The sequence below is a fragment of the Netta rufina genome (assembly GCF_964035555.1).
Source record: "Netta rufina genome assembly, chromosome: 2".
Lineage (NCBI taxonomy): Eukaryota > Metazoa > Chordata > Aves > Anseriformes > Anatidae > Netta > Netta rufina.
This window is the reverse complement of record NC_140124.1, coordinates 66,029,744-66,038,269: the sequence shown is the minus strand read 5'-3', so window position 1 is coordinate 66,038,269 and position 8,526 is coordinate 66,029,744.

The following is an 8,526-nucleotide window of genomic DNA, read 5'->3' as shown; positions in this document are numbered from 1 at the left end:
CATAAACTGTCCGATTGTTAAGAAGGAGAATAAGCTGTAAGGTTACCAGGACAGTCTTTGTTTCCAAGGATGTATGATTCCCCATAATGCGCAACTGCTTAGCAGGGGGAGGCGGTTGTGTGCACGGGTCCGCTTCTCTCAGCTTGAGCTTCTTTTCAGCTCCGGTGCGCCCGTTTCCAGTGACTTTCTGTATGAGCTTCTCTGAGCAGTTTGCTGAGTTTGGCCAAACCTATCTTCATGAGGCAATCAATGTGCCTGTTCCCGTCCTGGTCTCCATTCTGCCAGCCTGTTTCTCTTCACTCCTTTTTCCTGCTTCTTTATTGATGACGTAACTTCGTCCTGTGGCCTTTTTCTTTTTTTATCTTGAGGGCAGGCTCCCCTCTTATACCCTTTTCCCCCCAGCAGTTATTTTCAAAACAACTTTTCATTGGTCAAACAACTTTGAATATAATAACAACAGTAAACACCCAGAATCATCCATGCCTTAATGGCTGGAGAACAAGAGAGCAGCTGGAGAACAAGAAACTGCAGACTGCATGGAGTCTCCTGAATCACCCTTCTTTGTTCCCTCTAAACTCCTTTATATTCCTGATGGCCTCATTCATTGTTAAGACTCTAATCTTATCATCAACCACGGGGCTTTCAAACCCCTATGGCCACACTCCCAAATCTCCCCCTTCTTTATTAATATCAACCATTTTCTCCACACGAGTTACCACTCTATATATAACAAGGCTTTGCTTTCATATTCTAAGCCAAAATAATTGAATCTCATTGCAGATCTGTAGTTCTTCTTGAATATGGCAAAAGAATTATGATAAAGTTAAAGCAATTTGAATCCTATGCACAAATTCGAATACCATATACACAAAATTAGTTTGCTAGCACTGTGAGAAACAAGCCATAACCAATAACTTAGCCTGAGGTGAGGATCTCAGTGAAATAGTAATTTATTCGCAATTGCAGTGGCAGGCATCCCACAAGCAGGAATGTGCCTACTAGTCACACAGTACGGTTTATATACTTTATTTCTCTATGACCGGGCCCCTTCTCTGTTTTCCCATTGACTGGGTAATCCAGGTTCACAACATACCCAATGCTTCACAGACAATGCATGGCCTTCAGTTGCTGGCTTGTTAAATTTCAAATTTCTTTTGACTTTTACTGTTTGAAGTGGTAATGTTTCCTTACTTATCTGACTTGACATCATGATTTCCACCTAATTGTTCTAAGGAGTCGGGTTGTCTACATTTTACAAGGTTGCCTGCTAAGTTTTCTTATCACTGCAAGCATATCTCAATACCACATTCTTTGCCTTTAAACAATGTAACTCTGCAAAAACAACATTTTTTTTCCCGGAGCAGAGAAAGGAATTCAAAGACTTTACAAATACAAGCTTTTTTTTTTTTTTTTTTTCAATTTGTGAAATTGCTAAGAAGTTTTGTGCACATTCATTAACTGTATTCAGTGATTACATGAAAAAATGATGATTCATGCATATGAACAAAAATAGTTTCGAGGCTTTGATGGAGCACTTCTCAGTTAAAAGACTTTGTGTGCAGGCGATGTTAAGGGTTAAAAACTCTACCAATTTGACCAAAAAGGGGAACAAGGATGTTTTTGTTTTCATTGTGCTGCACAAAAGAGCAACACATCTTCTCTTTTAAAAAGTCCAGGACTAATATGTTCAGAAAATATTAGCAATACTATCACCCCAAAACGTTAAGAGAAAGATTTATTTATCTGTTAAAATGTATGGAATTGACAAGACAGTTTACAAATGTGGCTAGGAAATGCACAGACAGAAAGGCTTAGAGGCAAATCATTGTGTCAGGGCACCAAGCAGATACTTTCTGTAATGAAAGAAGTGTTCTAATTCATAAATCAAGTTTGTCAGGAATAAATAAAAAGAGAATCGAAATTGGTACCTTCTGTCTTTACCTCACACTGAGCAAAAAGGTTATTTCCTTGGAGCATAACACAAGGAAGCACTATTTGTTGATCTACTCCAACAAGGTACGTCTGAGCAATGTTTTCCACCCTTCATGTGGCATTTGTGCTGTATATTATCAATATTGGCTGTTGAAGCCAAGGTCTCAGTTGTCAGCTAAGTGCTCTGCTGTGACTTGGGTTTTAAGCAGCAAATTGTCAATGTCCCTCTGAGAGATGGACAGAGCAGTAAAACCTGTCATTTGCTTTAATGGCCCAGACATCAGAAAGAAGTTTTGTCATGGCAGATGAAGCTGTCTGTTAATTCTCCCTCTGCTGCACCGAGAGCAGTGGGATTGCCATGCTTACCCATCTAGCAGGGTTCCTCACATAAATTAAACCAAGCAATTTTCCAGAGTGCAATAAATAAACACTGACCCCTCACTGACATTCAGGGGAGGGCATTGCAGATGAGATGTATCCAGGGACACACTAGCTTGGTTTAGCAAATTTCAGTCCTGGGTCAGGAGCAATACTTGACATGATGCAAGAACTGACCAGAATACCCAGATCCAGGATAACCATGGTTTGAGTGGTGTACGCTATGATTCTTGCAAACTATGGCACTGATACAGCTTAGGTCTTGGACAAATTCAAATTCTTCCGCTACCATTAAAAAAGATCAGCTGGTAAATGACACAGGAAAAAGGTTTAATGTCTCCTAACTTTTATGACCTAAAATTCAAGCACTTATTTTAAGGTAGTGGTTTGGACCCCCTCCATAGCTGACAGTCACCTCCTTATAGCAGTTCATCTAACCTGTTTTGGACATTTATCACAGAGTGCTCTTCAAATGTATTTTCCCTTCATCTTAAACGAGGAAAAAAACAAATTCACCTCCAGTGTTTGAGGTGATTTAGCATAAAAATGCAACTGTGAGCTTGAGCAACAGACACATTTTGTTTGCCTGAGACTGCTCACTCTAGAAGCTTTCTTCAAACAAGAAGTGCAAACAATTATGCTGAAGCTATTCAATGCATAAGAACAGAGATACTAGGTCAGAACATAAGCCTAGCTAACACAGCACCCTGAATATAACAGTGTCCCAAGGAGATGGACAGGGAGAGTTATCAAAAACAAGACAGAGTTTGATATTTCTCTAACTCATTTGCCAGCATCTAGCATCAACTTTATCCTCAGTACAATCTTACTTCTCCAGAAATCCTTTCTGTCACCAGAGCCGAATCAGTGAAGTTTTAATTAAAACATCTAATTCATTAACAATCTAATTTGTTGTCTGTACGAGCAGCCTATACCTGACCCTCAGAGTGGCTGAATGTTCAGGTAGGGTTAAATATGACATAAGTGTTTCTAAAGGTCTTTGCTTATGGAATAGGATTTTATACATCTCTATTTCCTATTACAAAGCAGAAGTTAAACTGATTCAAAGATCGAAGCCAAAATTTCTAAGTGACAAAGTATCCTTTATTGTCAGCACTGGATATATGGGGGACCCTTCCACCTCACGTGCATGTTCGAAGTAACAAACTATCTCATATTTATACACCAAAACAATGAATATTCTATTAATGCCTATACATATTCATTACCTAAACCCTCCTACTCTCGCTTCATATGTTAATTAGCTTATCAGTCCTTGCGCTTGCACAAAGCCTCCCAAGAATTGTGGGCCAGGGTCTTCGGGATGTGAGCAGTGGTCTCTGGGAGAAAGACCGTAGGTCTTCCTCATGATGCACTTTTCACCTTTTGCTTAAAGAAAGCCAAGTTGGCTGAATCACTTGGTAATTACCTTTGAAGCTGCAGGAATGCCGAGCTGGCTCAAGTTATCTCAAGTTTCAGCCAAACTGAGGGTCGACAGATATGGGGATGTTCCAATTAACAAGATGCTTCAACATAACAGAAGGTCGACAGATAACAAGATGTCATCTATTTTGTTCTCATTAATTTTTAACCACAAGATTTATTCTATCCTAAAGTGAGTTTATATAATATCAAAACACACTACCCATACAACAAACTATATCGTGGTATCACAATCTTCATATGTTCAGCATAACCAGCAGTGTGAAAATGGGAAATCAGTCCTGATAGAAAACTTTCAAAAATACAATTACCCTGCAGTAGGCCTTGGGTTGGGGCAAACAAATGTGAAAACATTCTTTGTGTAACAGCATCTCAGATGGGCCAACCTATTAGAGGGAATAAAAAAATGAGTTATTCAAAGTGAATCTCAGCTTCCTATTGTTATAAATGAAGTCTCAATCTAAATTTAGTAATATTTATAAAAGGAATATTTATAAAAGGCAAGTAAACAGCACTGGGTGTGCAGGGAGTCTACACTCCACCAACACACACATCTATTACATCAGGCGGCTGGTTTTTATGCTCCTAGGCTACTACATATTCAACACCACTTTTCGAAAAACAGAGTTATTATAATTAGTTTCCCGGGATCTGAACCATCCCACGGATGCATGCGTATTGGTCTCCGGTGGTCCCTCTGGGGGGTCGCTCATACAGAAGGCTCATAGTCTTCCTCTCAGGCTCTGTCCTTTGGTTGTTCTTCAGCTTCCCCCCCCCGCCTCCTTCTTTGGTAATCTCTTAGCCAGATATCAGAGACTTGTCCCATGCAAAAATAAGCAGTTTTTGGAAAGTCCTTTGTTCTCTTATCCCCTTGACTGAGTCTCAAGGTTTACCCTTCAAACCCTCCATTGACATTGTTATAAATGAAGTCTCAACTCAATCTGAATTTTGTAATATTTACAAAAGGTATATAAGGTATTTAAGGCAAGTAAACAGCGCTGGGTGTGCGGGGAGTGTACATTCTACCAACATGCACACACAAACATCGAACATTCTAAATATACAGAACATTGCTTTTACATCCTAAACCCGAGTATACCTATATATACGTACAATCAGGAAAGGTAACAAACAATCCTTTAAGTTCCAAAACTTACTAAAATCAAGTACGCCTATACATATTCACAATCAGAAAAGGTAACAAACAATCCTTTAAGTTCCATGATTTAACAGTCTCCATTTTCCATTCCTTTTCTTGATTACATACAAGTCTCCATTTTCCATTCCTTTTGAACAATATGTCTCGCTTTAAGTTGTCAAGCAACTCGGTCTTCAGGCCTTATGTATCCCGTCCTTCCCAGATCAAAGAAAAGCATATCCATCTCCTTTTCAAAGCCAATAGGCCTGGGTCAAAAGGCACGTTCAGGTCAACAGGGGGCGTAACAGCAAAAGCCTTCGATGGCTGTAGCAGCAGAGGGGCCCATGGCATAGCAGTCGGATCGGTAAAGGAGCCCACAGCTCCCTCACTGTCTGGCAAACCACACGTTTCTGACTGTGGTCCCACAGGGCTCTTTAAGGCCTCAGAGATTGTTCACCAGGTGCCGAGCAATCGCACTGCAACCTTGTCGTTTTTAGTTGCAGAGTCCCATACCTTGACCTCAGTTTGGTCCCATGTTTCAGCATCATAAACTGTCCGATTGTTAAGAAGGAGAATAAGCTGTAAGGTTACCAGGACAGTCTTTGTTTCCAAGGATGTATGATTCCCCATAATGCGCAACTGCTTAGCAGGGGGAGGCGGTTGTGTGCACGGGTCCGCTTCTCTCAGCTTGAGCTTCTTTTCAGCTCCGGTGCGCCCGTTTCCAGTGACTTTCTGTATGAGCTTCTCTGAGCAGTTTGCTGAGTTTGGCCAAACCTATCTTCATGAGGCAATCAATGTGCCTGTTCCCGTCCTGGTCTCCATTCTGCCAGCCTGTTTCTCTTCACTCCTTTTTCCTGCTTCTTTATTGATGACGTAACTTCGTCCTGTGGCCTTTTTCTTTTTTTATCTTGAGGGCAGGCTCCCCTCTTATACCCTTTTCCCCCCAGCAGTCCTTTTCAAAAACAACTTTTCATTGGTCAAACAACTTTGAATATAACAGCAACAGCAAACACCCAGAAACTTCCATGCCTTAACTGCTGGAGAACAAGAAACTGCAGACTGCATGGAGTCTCCTGAATCACCCTTTTTTGTTCCCTTTATATTCCTGATGGCCTCATTCATCGTTAAGACTCTAATGTTCTCATCAACCATGGGGCTTTCTGACCCCCATGGCCGTATTCCCACGTCTCCCCCTTCTTTATTAATATCAACAATTTTCTGGACACAAATTACCACTCCATATATGACATGGTGATGTGGCTTGCAACTAGTGATAGGTTAAATCCCAGATTTACCTATGCCAGTGTAGTGGGTTTACGTGGCAAGTTTTTGGTAGCAGGGGGCTATAGGGGTGGTTTCTGTGAGAAAGATCTAGAAGCTGCCCCATGTTTGGGAAGGGCCCCATTGTTTTCCAGAGCTGAGCCAATAAGCCATGTTGTTTTGCGCCTCTGTGAGAGCATATTTAAGACAGGGAAAAAACGCTGCGCCACACAGCAGCCGGGAGAGTAAAGGGAGTGAGAAACAGCCTTGCAGGTGCCAAGGTCAGTGTAGAAGGAGGGGGAGAGGTGCTCCAGGCGCCGGAGCAGAAGTCCCCTGCGGCCTGTGGTGAGGACCATGGTGAAGCAGGATGTCCCCCTGCAGCCCATGAAGTACCACGGTGAAGCAGGGTTCCACGCTGCAGCCCGTGGAGGATACCACGGTGGAGCAGGTGGCCCTGCACCGACGGAGGCTGCCGCCTGTGGAAGACCCCTGCCGGAGCAGATTCCGGGCCGGACCTGTAGCCCGTGGAGAGGAGACCACGCAGGAGCAGGTGATCTGTGTGATAAATTAGTAGGGGTTTGTTCATTGTCCTTGAGAATTTAAAGAATCTACTGAGGAGATAAGGTTTCACAACTCATGACATTGTAACATGGGGACAAAGCAAGACATCCTGTTTTGCCCCCACCTGAACACAAGCACAACGCATGATCACCGGAGGAAGAATAACGACCCCCAACAACACACTGCGCAATCTCAGGACAGGTCTCGACAAGTCGACAAGTCGACAGGTCTCGACAGGTCTCGACAAGTCTCGACAAGCCGGAACTTCAATGCTATAAAACAGTGACACTGGAAAGGGGAAGTAGCATGCCGTGGTGGAGCGGAGACTCCCCAGCCACCCAGCGCTGTTTTGCTTGTGTCTGCTTACTTGATTAATAAAATAATTTCAATAGACCAGTAAATTGTGTGGTCTAACTTATAATAATTTGGTGCCGTGACTCGGATGAAGGCAATCTGATTGAAAGACCTTCGAAGGGGGCGCCCCGCTGATTTCAGCGGCCTTTGCTAGGACTACTTTCATTCAAATCCTTCACCGACGAACCCATAATTAGACACAAGCAAATAAAACCGGTAAACCCCAGGCAACCTTTGTGCACAAAGCCCGAATGAAGACCCACGGGGTGGGTAAGTATAGGCCGGTGATCCGTTCAGTTGGGGTTGGGTATCCCGGAACACAACAAACAAGACGTCCAATTGCGGACGAAGCGAGTGTGGACCCCTCGGTAGTGCGGTTCCCACATCCCGCGAGGGACTGGGCCACGAAAAGGGGGAAGCGATCCATGCGTGTGTGTGTGAAGGTGTTCCGGAAGATGGGACAGAAGAAGAGTAAGCCTTCTGGTCCCATGGGTGGGGTAACGTCTGATGTTAGGTTACCCCGGGATTAATGATTAAAAACTGGGAGGATTCCCCTTTTAGGCAGGGAAGTAATAAAGTAAAAATGATACATTATTGTGTTGAAGTTTGGGGTGGTAAACAGATTCGAGGAGACCACCTTTACTGGCCTGTATTTAGGTCTTTTGAAGATTGGGTTTGTCAGGTCTAAATATTTATGTAAACTCAAAGGAACACTTTAGCCTGGAAGAAAGTGAGTATTCGCACCTCTGGATAAATTCAGATACAAGGACACATCTATATCCTCTAAAAGAAAAAGGAGGGTGTGATAAAAAGAGAAAGGACTTAGAAGTCCCGACACCACCCCTGCCCTATATTCCACCGCCCACACCAATGGCTCCCGTCCTTAATGGACTCCCCGAATCAGCTAATCCAGGAGAATCGGAATCGGATCATGAAACACAGGGGCCGGTAACCAGAAGCAGGGCAAGAAATCTGAAATCTGCTTTAAGGGAGGGATTATATCCCCTACGAGAAATAGCGATGGGGGGACCCCAGCCAGGAATGGCCATCCCCATTAACTCTGGGGATGTCCGAGATATTAAGAAAAGGACAGGAGGAGGGTAAGCGAGCTTTAATGGCAACTGGCATAATGTTTGCAGCTGCTGAGGAATAATTCTAACTGGAATAATAACTGTACATTGTATATTGTACATATAAAAGCCCGGGCATTTTTGTTAAAGTATTCTTTTATACATATGTTAATATGTAAATATGTAAATATAAGAACTGCCATTGAGGTGTATGTCTAAGGGAAAGAAATTTGCCCAGGCATATTATCAGCTCATCAGGTTTAAATGTCCTCAGTGTAATTGTCAACAGGCAGTTAATTTACAGTGGTCTGATTTTACTTGTGTATCTATATATTGTGGATTTTGGAGGGATTGGGATTGACTAGTAAAGAGCTTCTAGGCTCTTTACTA